Raw genomic sequence first — 13,437 nt, 5'->3', positions numbered from 1 at the left:
AGATGGACATCTGTCAGGGGTGCTTTGATTGTCTGTTCCTGCATGGCAAGGGGTTGGACTGGATGGCCCTTGTGGGCTCTTCCAGCTCCATGATTCTGTGTGCTTCACTACATCTTCCATCACGCCCAGAGATATTGGGAGCAGTTATAATTTAATACATTTAGAGGGGAAGCTATGTTAGATACCACTATGTAACAAAATTTGAAAAATGTTCTTTTTCCTGGTTTGAAAGTATTATTTTCTGTTTACTTGTGCAGTACTTACTTTGAAACTAGTAGTTATACTCCAGAAAGTTCATTTTTGTGGCTGCCACAAACTATGGTGAATTGTTTGAGCTTCTGTCAGATATTCATTGAAAAACTATAGCAAAATGTGCTGCAGGATGTTCTGCAAAAACAAAGTTCTGCAGTTCAATCAACTTTTTCCATGGTTTTTATGATAGAACCAACGAGGAAATGAAATTTATAACCCAGGAACAAGAATAGTGTTACATGGTGTAATATTTCCAATTTTACCATGGATGCATTTGGACTTTTCAAAGCGAAATTGAACAGTATATTTTAGAAACAGTATACAGATTGTTATACAATTTCTGAAGGAAAGAGAATGGAATCATTTAGGAACTATACAATATGCTCTCCTTCCTCCAGTTTTTAAATGTTTTTCACGGTGCCTGGTGTATTTGAGCAGATTGTGCATGAGGGTTTTTTTTACCATCTGGAAACAAGCTGAGACTTCACAGAGGAGAATGTTTTCTCATTTCCTCTTTGCAAAAACTAATGGTGTCAAAACACTGTGCAATTTCTCTCTCTACTGGTGATGGCCTAAGGGTGTCCTTTAAAGAACAACATGGAGCTAACAATATTTACTAATTTACAGGTCTTTCTCTTGACCTGTATTGGGTGAAATTTAAGAAATGTAATCCTTCTCATATCACATGGTACTGGCTACAGAAATGTGGTTGCAAGAATATTTTAACTGAGAGCTTATCTCTATAAGCAGCTTTCTAACCTTTAAATTAGGTTTCACCTATTGCATATGCCATTGTTGATTGCTTATGCGTAGCAACTGCAAATAAATTTCTAATAGTTTGTGATGTGATATTGCATCAGCTCTTTTTCGTCTAAAACTTAGCTCTCCCCAACTAATAACACAGAGGAAAGAAAGAGAGAAAAATAGCCAGTTACAGAAAGCATCCAGATAATTTGATAACAAAATTAACATTTGACTGGGCCATTTTCACAGGAAAAAGTATATATAATATAACTAAACAAACATTAAGAACAATTGCTTTCCCTTCTCACTTTTACCTCTTTTTCTTCTTGTTTTCTATATGCTCAGAATTTAGGTTGAAAGGAAGGGCCCTTTTTTCAAAATCAGTGCTCTTTTATTGTGATGATTTAATAAATAATAATATTAATAAATAATAATATTAATCAATCCAAGCATTATAGTGAAGGCAGAGGCTGCATCTACATTGTAGAATTAATGCAGTTTGATGCCACTTTGAATGCCATGGTTCGAAGCTGTGGAATCCTGGGATTTGTAGATTGCTGAGGCACCAGCACTCTTTCGCAGAGAAGGCTATAGCCTTATAAAACTACATCTCCCTTGTTTCCATAGCAATGGTCATTTAAGTGGCATCAAACTGCATTTATCGTACAGTGGAGATGTGTCCCTAGTAGCATTATAACCAAAGGAACTTATCTAGTGACGTTTGCAAGGTGTGTGGAGGGCAGTTAAATCATGTGAAGAGGGAGAAAAATAAATGTTTAAATATAGCAAATGTTTTGGTCATAATCTGAGCTGCTCCCACATTAAGTGATTTTAAAAAATAGCCAAAGAGGAAGTCATTCAGAATTAAAATATCACATAATTCTTTTTGGAAATTGCTGGGACATGCAGATTGTTTCAGGCAAAATAGAACAATTGATCAGGAAACAGTCTGACCCAGCCAAACTTCAATCTATATTAATGTTGGGCACAGATTGATTCAGTCCTGGTGAACACTTGCTTCCTGGTGCACCCAGATGACTGCTTGCTGATGGTTCTGTGCAAAACATTGTGCCTCTTGCAGAAGAGGAGAACAGACTGTCTACAGCAATGGTTTTCATCCTGTCGGTCCACGGGTCTTTTGGCCTACAACTCCCAGCCCAGGATTTCTGGGAGTTGAAGGCCAAAACATCTGGGGACCCACAGGTTGAGAACCACTGGTCTACACCCAACTAATTTAAGGTGCAATGGTGCCTAAACAAAACCAAGTTACTTTGCATGGGAAGCCAGAATTTCACACAGCTGTTCCTTGAAAAAAAATTTTTTTAATTCAACAATAACCATTTAAGTATAATTGGATCTCCACATTTGTGGGATTTATCTTTTGCAGATTTGCTGATTTACGGATTTGGTTAATATGTTCTCTCCAATAATCTCTAGGTCTTCCAGAGCAACTCTACAGACTACTTCCAACAGAAGTTGCACTGGTGGACCAATAAATTCCTTGAAATAATGTTTCTGTAATCACTTTTTCTTTAGTCAAATTTTAAGATCAACTTCAGGTGAATATTGGCCATTGAGTTGCACTGGAAGGGCTGGAGATTAGTGTTCTCTTACAAAATTCTTGGTTTTTCCACTTTTACCAGGGTCCTGTGCCTCTAACAGCAGTGAATACACAGGCTAACTGTAAGTGGCAACGTCCTGGCAACCTAAACTTGCTGCTGGAGGTGGTTGCTTCATTTGGCAAATGGTAGATCAGGACCAGGTTAAGGAGGGCTTTGCTGAATCAACGAGTCAGTGTCCTTTCATCCCAGACTGGCTGTCCAGATGTCTATGGGAAGCCCACAAGCTGGATATGATCAACGTAGTGCCCGTCTGCTCTTTTTCCCCAATGACTGGCTTTTGGTAGTATGGTTTTCTAATCCCAGAGGTGGATTCAGGAAAGATCCTGCAGTTACGGAGATTCAGCCCATAGGAAGCATGAGTCCCCTATGTTGAAAGAGGGCATCTTAATATCTAGAGTCTTAATGGGATATTATATTCTGGGAGTTATAGTCTATTAAAAGTTATGCTTTTGATCTTTATTCAAAATATAAATCATTACATCTTTGGAGACAGTGATTTGCTTATTGTTATGACTGTCAGGGAGAGAAAATCTGACTTTTTTATTTTTCAAGGTGCTATTTATATGATCAAAAGTGTGCACATAACTGTGAGAACCAATATGGAGCTATGTTTTCAGTTTTAGATCAGGACACTGGCAAAACATAGGATGAATTGCCCACTAAGGCTGCATCTGCACAGTATAGAGTTGACATAGTTCAACACTGACGTGGTTCAATGGTTTGCATTCCTGGAAGCTGACATATCATGGAAGCTAACATATGATTCCTCAGCACTGAGCCATGGCAGTTAAAGTGGTTTTAAATTGCATTTATTCTGCAGTGTAGATTCATCCCACCTGGGTGACCTTGAGTAAGTCACAATCAGCCGCCAGGGAAAGCAATGCCAAACTTCCTCTGAACAAATATTGTCGAGAAAACCTTGTAATTGATAGGTTTGCTTTAGGGTCACCATAAGTTGGAAATGACTTGAAGGTACACAGCAACAACATCACTTTAAAGAAAGATGACTGTTCCAAAACACTTTTTAAATTGATTCAGTCCTCCTGGAAGCCTCCCAGTACCAGGTTTGGTTTTAAAACAAGGAGCATGGTTCCCATGCCCTTTATGATCTCTCAGGGTTTTTTCCCCACAGAAGGGGCAGGACAGGCAACTAATTTTGGCATGCACAAAGGAATAACAAGGAAGTCCAATTCCTAAGAAGTCCTATAACTTTCAAACAAAGCATTTTTAAAAAACTGCAAAGTTAGAGGATAAAGAGGAAAGAAAAAGCTGATCTCGGAGACATCAACAAAATAAGGGTAATATTGGATGTCAGGTTAGATGTTTTTTTCAGGAAAAGAAATTCCTGAAATTCCTCAAGAACATAATATACAAATTGTGTGTGTGTGTGTGTGTGTGTGTGTGTGTATATATATATATATATTTGATTTAAATATACATACACAGAATATAGAGCTCAATTTCTACCAATGTTGAGAGTTATACCTGTGAGCAGCAGGTAGCATGGGATTTTAGAGGGTTCACTGGAAGGAACTAGTAGAGTCTGACAGACTTAATAATCCACAGATGTGCCTAATTTACTAATGTATAGATGTGGAGCTTCCTATGGACTAGATACTGTTTTTGAGATTTTTCCATCAAGTCTGCAATGTCTTCTCCAACAAAGGAGGGAGGGAAATGGAGAGCAAGTTTTCTCCCCATAGTGTTGTTATCACAGTGAAGGAAGAGAGCAAAAGAAAAAAAAAAGTAAAGAGGGAAAGAAGAACAGCAAGATCTCCTGCCAAATTCTTCTGTCTCTAATAGACTTTGGCAGCAACCGTGATACTTACCAACTTTGCCATGTTCAAAAATATGTGTGTAGGAGAAAGGGATGGGATGTTCGTGTTGTAAATTAAACTCAAGGGATTCCCTGGCAAAACAGTGTTGCATTTATGACTTGAACAGAATGACACTTCTATTTGTTTTCAAGGCAGTTAATTCAGTTGGTTGGTATTAGGTGAGAGGAAATGTTGGATCTTCTGGAATTAACAATATAAGTAATAGACATAATTGACTTCTGTACAAGTCTGAATGAAATATGCCAAGATGGGAAATCTTCCCCAATTTTTAATTTCCCCTTTTCAGAAGGTACTAAGGCCGGGCAGGAGAACATACAGCACTCCAAGTGTTGGTTAATTACTCCTTTCATCAGAGAGTGATGGAAATTGTAGTCCAACAACGTATAGAACTTTATTGCACAATTCCATGTCAGCTGCCTGAGCAGATTAGCGGATACATACCAGCATGAACACCCTTGTTATTGTACCTCACTCCAGGCATGCAATGGGGGATATGTTTCTAGCTTGACCGCAGTTACCTGAAAATTCAGGCATGACCAAATGTCATTAAATTGCCTAGCATACTGTAGAATTGCTGTGGAAGACCTAGACATTCCTAGAGAAGTATCCTCTCTAGAAATGTGCTAGGTCCTCTAGTGTTACTTTATAGCAGTGGTTCTCAACTTGTGAGTCCCCAGGTGTTTTGGCCTACAACTCCTAGAAATCCCAGCCAGTTTACCAGCTGTTAAGATTTCTGGGAGTTGAAGGCCAAAACATCTGGGGACCCATAGGTTGAGAACCACTGCTTTATAGAAATTTCTAGGGGAAACATACCATAGAATTGCCTGGAAGATCTAGAAAATTCATAGACCATTTTCTCTACATTGGGTAAGTGAAACTGAATATGAACCCTACAGTTACAGGGGTATTGCTGTATCAAATTACAGTAAGAAATTACTCCAAGCATTATTTTCTGGTGAACATGGAATGCAGACTGATTGTTTGCAGGGAGAATACTCCAGAAAACGCAGAAAGGAGAGTTGAAGACAGTAACCAGAAAAATAAATGGTTATCTTCTTGTAATCTTCAACAAAACACTCAACATAAAATATTGTGTATTCCCATTGCATTTTCTCTGTCCTTGACTTGTAGTCATTCCCTGAATGTGGAGTATAGACCAGTTAGGATTTGAACCCAGTTCACAGAATGCCAACACACTTTGCCATTTAGCAGAAGAGTGTTATCTACAAGATATTTTGCCTCTGCAGATTGGAAGGCAAAAGGAGTCTGTTTATGACCACATTAAAAATGCAAAGCACAAAAGAAATGGGACAAAAGTTTTAATTTTCATCTTGGGAGCAATCCATTCATCTTTCTCTACTGTGGGCAATTGAATCTTCATCAGTGTCCAAGACTTTATTTTCATTTCTATGGAAATGAGGACACTATCCCCTGTCTTCAATGCCAGAGAATTTCTGAATACAAAATGCACATTTGAACGATGGCTGTCTACCATTTTAATTAGTGTTACCTTCCTGCCCTCAGGAGTGAACACCCTTGCTTCAATGAACAGAGATTGAAAATTTCAGAGAGATACCAAAGAGGGTCTGGACAAAGAACTACAGAAAAAAAGTAGAACTCTAAAAGGTCTAGAATGTGTGGGATTTTTGGAGGAAATATTGGAGTCAGAGTAACTTTTCCAAGATCTGGGTGAAGATGGAAAATAATCATGTTCCATATCATAGCTATTTCCAGTCATTAAGCACTAAGTGTTTCTCTGTGGAAACCCTTCCTTTTGCCCTCATTCCATACACCAGTGTTCACCATCATACCTCTACTAATTCTGCAACTGGAATCCTATTGGTTAGTCCCAACTGCAATAGACCCATTGTCTCAATAGTTGAATGGTGACTCAATGCATAGGCAAATCCCATTGATTCAGTAAGTCTGGTCAAAACAGGAATCAGAGTAAAAGCTTTACCATTGTTAATATTTTTTGCTGGTTACTAAGCAAAACACTGGCCCGCTGAGGATTTTGAAATGCTTCCAGTATATTTAACTGATTTCTTATTATACCATGTGATAATCAGAGATAATTTTGCCTTCAGTAAACATTTACTTTACCTGAGATGAGAAATCCACCAAAGAAGCAACAGAACAATTGCAAACTCTACGTCTGTGCCTTTATAATCAAAAGAAAACATAACCTTACTGAGCAGAGCTGGGAGTGAGTATTTACAGAGTAGCAGTATTTGTATTAGTTAGGGGAGTCGTATTGATTAAACCACAGAATCTTAATATGGATTTTCCAGTCAACCTGTCCTTTGGAATTTGATGGTTGTGTGACATGTCTTTTAAAGAACGGTGGGAACTGTAGTTTGGTAAGAGATACTGAAAATTCACAACACCAACTCTTCCTTGTTACATCATTCTCAAATTATATGGGTTGGAAAGGTGTCTGTGAAGGTTTACCAATTCACCACTTCTCCATCGGGTGTGAAGCTCTATCTCCACTGCCATCAATGTGAAGACTTTCACAAATTTCACTGTTTTAACCAAGAGGGAATGTTTCCCTTTGTTTGCACCCATGGAAGGACTCCTCCAGTCTTACTGCTGTGTGGACCTCCTACTAGATGCCCTCAAGGTAGATAAGTGAAATATCATGCAACTTCTATCCCCACTGGACACTTCCCATCTTTATTCACTGCAGACACCACTGGCACTGTCTGAATCTAAGTTTTATAATAAATAGCATTCCCAGAGGCTGAAAACATATCAATGCAACAATACTTTCTTAACAAAAGTTGAACAGGACAAAACAGTTTAATTACACAGGCTTCAAAAACTGAGGGTTGTAATACTGTAATGCTTTTATAATTTAAGCCGCAAAAGCGCAGAGGGTTAAACTGCTAGCTGCAGGAAATCTGTTGATTGGAGGGTTGGCAGTTCAAAGCCATGAGTCGGTGTGAGCTTCCAACTAGCTTCCAACTAGCTTCCACCAACCTAGCAGTTCGAAAACATGCAATGCGAGTAGATCAATAGGTACAGCCTCAGTGGGAAGGTAAAAGGGTACCCCATGCAGATATGCTAAACATGCCAGCAACATTATGGGTGATGTCTATGATAACCAGTTTTTTGGCATAGAAAAAATGGATCAAGAGCACCTCTCCATGGCCGGAGTTAAGCATCACCTCCAGACGCCAGAGTTGAAAAAAGGGGAAGACCTTTACCTTGTCTGTATATTGTATGTCATTGTGTAGAAGGCATTGAATGTTTACCTTAAATGTATTTCTGTAGTTTGCTCTGAGTCCCTTCGGGGAGATAAAGCGGAATATAAATAAAGTGTATTATTATTATTATTATTATTATTATTATTATTATTATTATTATTAGTTGCTTTTATAGAAATTTGGTGTTCTAAATTAACAAATAGTCTCAGATTTGTTTCCTTTGCATCGCTTCCCCACAACAACTTGCTTTGGGATTTTGCAATATGTGACTAAGACATTTGTGGGGAATAAGAGTTGGGCCAAAGTCTTTCATTAGGGAAATGTGATATGGGACACAAAAGTCCCTTGCAAAGCACTAAAAGGAATTGCACTGGGAATATCAGCATCCAAAGTGAGTAACAACTAAATTCATAAAAATATTTTATTTGTGAAAGAATTGTTATGTGGTATGACATTTTTTATTGTGGTCAGAGGGACGATGGCCCTTCATCTCACAATCATGTCACTGAGTGGAATTTTGTTACTTATTTCCTCTTTAGTCTTGTACAGAATCACAGCTTATTAAAAGTGAGCAGATTTAAATATGTCCCAGAAAATGAAGTGAAACGGGGTGTATACCAGATCTGGGTGGAATTATGGATGCCTGATGTCTTGCTACATTGGGATAATGTGTAAAGAGCCTGGGATGGTACCTTTGGCCTTTAAAACCTAAGCAGGGTACTTGGAAGAATGTTTGGAAGCACATACATCCCCAACTGTCCTGGTTTAGTAGATATATTCCTAAGTCCATTGTTTCCCCACTTTTATGGCTGCTTTTAAAATGTCCCAGTTTCTCTTTCAACTTTCCCTCTTTTCTTCATCTCTTTTGCAATTACTGCAAACTGAGTTCAATGGCAAACATAGTTTCTGTTCAGTTAGCTGGGGCAGAACAGGAGGAAGGTGAAAGAAGCCCTTCCCTGTAGACTCAGGCAACAGCAAGCTGCTGCAGCCTTTCCAACTTTGTCTTTTCTTCCTCATCAGTAACTTCTGCCATTGTGGCCACAATCTGATGTGGCTTCACCGCACATTTCCCAGTTTTCTTCAGTGAAATATTTGTGGGTATATCAGTATGGAAGCAGCCATTTGGAATAATTGTTTAAAAGGCTGGCTTCAATTAAAAGACAGTTAAAGAAAAAACAAATACCAGAAAATGGGGTTTGTTCTTTCTAACTACACATTAAGAATACAGCAAAAGGAAGAGGAATGGGAGGAAGTGAAACCAAGCCTAATAGTATTAAAGCAACAGAGCAGAAAGCAGAAAGAAGGAAATTCATCACTATTTTTCTTTATTTTCTTGCCTCTAAAGTGAAATAAGATCGGCTGAGATTCTTTAGCAGTTCCATAACTAGACTCCCTTTGTACATCTGTGGACCCAAAACAGCATTAAAACATCCACATATAAACCACATTTTCAAGCTTTCATTGTCAGTAAAACTAGCAACCTGTCCCCATGCCTTTTAAACCAGTTTCTTAAGAAACGCAAACAGCTGTTGCTGATAGGAGAAATGCCAGGAAATTCAGGAAGCAAATGCGGAAGAAGAGGAAGCAAACCATGCCCTTTCTGTGTTGTCAAAGGCTTTCATAAACAGAATCACTGGGTTGCTTGAGTTTTCTGGGCTGTATGGCCATGTTCTAGAAGCATTCTCTCCTGACTTTTTGCCCACATCTATGGCAGGCAACCTCACATGTATGCCTGCCATAGGTATGGGTGAAACGTCAGGAGATAATGCTTCTGGAACATGGCCATGCAGCCTGAAAAACTTACAGAAACATGTCTTTTCCTTTTGGCAATGAATTTCTTCATTGTGAAAACTGCTTTATGCTTAACTGTTGTGCAAGGAATTTTGACAGATGTTGCTTGCTATCTATTTGCAACACCTGCTGAAATTCCCTCTTCTACGCAGCAATTAATTGATCTATTTATTACTTTATCCTGCCTTTCCCCGATATAGGGACTCAATGTGGCTTCCAATAAAATATGACACAATGCAAATTAAAACTATGTAAATGCATTAAAATATGACCATAAACATTAAAAGCAACTTAAACCATTTTTGTCATTAAACATACAAATATTAAAATACATTAAAAACTACCTCAAAATCCCATTACAGGACAAGAGCCCTTTCTAATATTTGCTGTAGCAGTCTTAGCTAGCAAGTAGCCTAGAGAGCAATTATACAGATGAAACCATAGATAATCTGATCCCAGTGTCCCCTAGTGATGCATAGGCAGGCATGGAATCATGGCTATGTCTCTCTTCACTTACTACTATTATCCTCACATAGACTGCCTATTTTAGGAAAGCTTGTTACTTTCACTAGGGGTGTTTCTGTTGTGATTTCAGCTACCGCAAAAACTGTGGGTTTGGGCCCCTGGCATGTCTAGCTTCCCAGAAAACTGAAAGAGACCAGACAGGTGGAAGGCAAAATCAGAGGTTTTTCTCCATGGCCAGAGAGGACATCAGTGGGGAAAGGACTCCAAAGAACTGACATACCGCAATTGCAAACATAGAGTATTACATTTGACAGCTATTCAAAATTCCCGTGCTAGTTCTTGATCGGCTCAGAAACTATCCAACTAGGATCTGTTTTGTTATTGGTCTGGAATTCCCTCAGACGTCATTTTTGGTTGGTCTTTGTTGTGGCAGTAAACTCAAATAAACTGTCATTGAATTATTTTGAACAGTCTGACCATTTATTGATTCAACCCCAAGAGGGGTGCAATCAGAAAGGAATGCAGTTTTGCAATTAATAATGGGTTTAATGTCCTGGCTCCCATGGACTCAATGGGTTAATCCAAGATAAACAATGGGTGCGTTTGGGTGATGATCCTCTCAATAGGTGTTGCAGGGATAAGTTTGGCTGTGGGCATAGGAGAGAAAAACGTTCCCAGTTCATACCATGTGAAAACAGGAACAATGGTGCAAGTTCATTGTGTTTTCCCCCCACATCTCCTAGTTCATTGTGAAGGGATTATGATAGTTTGAGGGAGTGTTGCCTGGTGTCCGGGGTATGTTGAACAACATTTCAGGCCAATTTATGAAGGCTTACTATAGGACAAAGGCGCACTTGCTGTATGTCTCAGTAGAGCCATGTATCATAATTCATATAATTCACAGTTTGGAGTCCAATTTCACCATAACATTTCAACACTGTAGAATTAATGCAGTTTGCAACCACTTTAACTGCCAGGGCTCACTGTTATGGAATCCCGGGGTTGGTAGTTTGACGAGGCAGAAGCACACTTTTGCACAGAAGGCTAAATATCTTCTAAACCTACATCTTTCAGGATTCCATAGTATTGAGGGATGTCAAACTGCATTAATTCTACAGTGAAGCTGCACCTTAGGGCAGCCTTCCCAAACTAGAAGTGCATGTACATTGTAGAATTAATGCAGGTTTACAAAGTCTTTGTCCTTCTCTGCTAAATAGTGCTGATGCCTCACCAAACTGCAACTCCCATAATTCTATAGCATGGAGTCATGACATTTTTATACAAGTGTCAAACTGCATAAATTCTATGGTGTAGATGTATCCCAGGTTTCCTATTTACATACTGGACTATGATCTCAGTCATCCCCAACCAGTGCCACCTAGGGTTTTTGGTTATATCTTTGTCCCCCTGATTAGCAGACTAAAATTTGATCTTGCTTAAACCCCACCTCATTTTGCTTGTTCCTTAGCTGCATGGCAGTCCAAATTATTACATACTAAGCTTCCTGTTTGCGTATTACTTTAAAACATCAAGTTCGAGCATTGTGTAACATGGGAGTGCTGGCTTTTGGCTCAGTATCTTGTAGTCTGTCCAGTTTTCCTTCCAGGCTGTTTGTCTTGCTTGACTGATCTCTGTTGAGACGCTGAATCTCTTCCCACCAGATTCCCCAGATGGGATTTCTTGTCATTGGCTGGTTCTGCCAAGAGATCCCCCATACAATGTTTTGCAATAGATTAGCATTACAGTTTTGTTCTTTTCAAGTATATCCTCCAAAATTTATTTGGCACTTAGCTGTCAATAGCGGTCACCAAGCAAGTCTCACACTGGGAGATGCTTTTCTGTCACTTTATCCCTTTATGCAACCATTTGTTTGTTTGCCAGACTTGGTGCAGAGTTTCTCCCAGGTGACTTTATAATACAATAAAAGATGAGTGGATATGTTTTCACAGAATGAATTGGAGCTAATGGACATGCCTAGCACCTGTCATCTTGGCATCTCCTGTTGTGTTTGATCAGCAGATGAAGTCAGCTGGCATAACTTGAGTAAACATGGCTTATTTCTTCTCAGAATTGTGGCGTACTTTCATTTGGAAGGCTTTTTAAAAACTCTGCAGATGTTAGTCTGTGTAACTTGCAGCATCAGTGACTAAAAAGTTGTTTGCAAACTGCCTTCTACCTATTTCAGGAGACATCTTCCAAGAATCCCAGAACGGCTTCCGCCCCTCCAGAGGAACAGTGGATATGATTCTCACTGCATGACAGATCCAAGAAAAATGCAGGGAATAAAATCACCCTCTGCACATGGCATTCATTGACCTTGCAAAGGCCTTTGACATGGTGAATTCCAAAGCTCTCTGGATCATCCTCTGAAAAATCAGATGCCCTGAAAAATTTGTGAATACTTTGCGGCTCCTCCATGATGACATGATGGTAATAGTCTTGGACAGCAATGGCTCCCAAAGTAAACCATTTAAGGTAGAATCAGGTGTCAAACAGGGATGTGTTATTGCCTCAACCTTATTATCCATCTTCATCACTATGATACTGTACCTTGTTGATGGGAAGCTTCCTAACAGCGTGGAAATTATCTATCGGACAGATGACAAGCTATTTAACCTCAGCAGACTGAAAGCCAAAACCAAGGTCACAACAACTTCTGTCATAGAACTCCAGTATGCTGAAGATTATGTAGTCTGTGCTCATTCTAAGGAAGACCTACAAGCTACTTTCAACACCTTCACAGAAGCATATGAAAAACTTGGTCTACTAGCAAACACCAATCTGTCTGCAATGCCAGAAAATGTTGAACATTTCCGCTAACTAGGCAGCCACCTCTCCACAAAAGTTGGCATTGATGCTGAAATACAGTATTTGAGCTTTGCGAGCACAGAATTTTTTTAATGAAGCAGAGAGTGTTTGAGGACATTTGTAGGGATACCAAGATGGTTTATAATACTATTGTCCTTCCAACCTTGTTATACACCTGGAAAATATGGACTGTCTACAACATCACTCTCAAGTTCTGGAAAGATTCTGTCAACGTTGCCTCTGAAAAATCTTGGAAGTTTCTTGGGAAGATAGATAGGTGGACAAACATCATTGTTCTGGAAGAAGCAAAGTCCACTAGCATTGAAGCGATGATTCTCCACCATCAACTTTGCTGGACCGACCACGGTGTCCATATGCCTGATCACCATCTTCCAAAGCAGTTACTTTATTCTCAGCTCAAGAATGGAAAATGGAATGTCAGTGGACAGCAAAAGAGATTTAAAGATGAGTTGGCTGTTACCAACAGTAACTTTGTGAATTTTGAAGAGGCACTAATAGAGGGTGAAAGGGAGAAATGTGCCAAGAGGAAGACATGTCAAGCAAAGCCTTCCATCGAGAAATGTACGTTCTCACTGCAAAAAACCAGCTGGATCCAGAATAGGTCTCTTCAGTCACTTACAGACCCATTGCCAAGACTACTTCTGGAAGACAATCATACTTGGCCACAAGTGATCACCTATGATGATG

This window comes from Anolis carolinensis, chromosome 4, assembly GCF_035594765.1.
Source record: "Anolis carolinensis isolate JA03-04 chromosome 4, rAnoCar3.1.pri, whole genome shotgun sequence".
NCBI classification, from domain to species: Eukaryota; Metazoa; Chordata; class Lepidosauria; order Squamata; family Dactyloidae; genus Anolis; species Anolis carolinensis.
The sequence above is the reverse complement of the archived record's forward strand: the minus strand, read 5'-3'. Positions refer to the sequence as shown.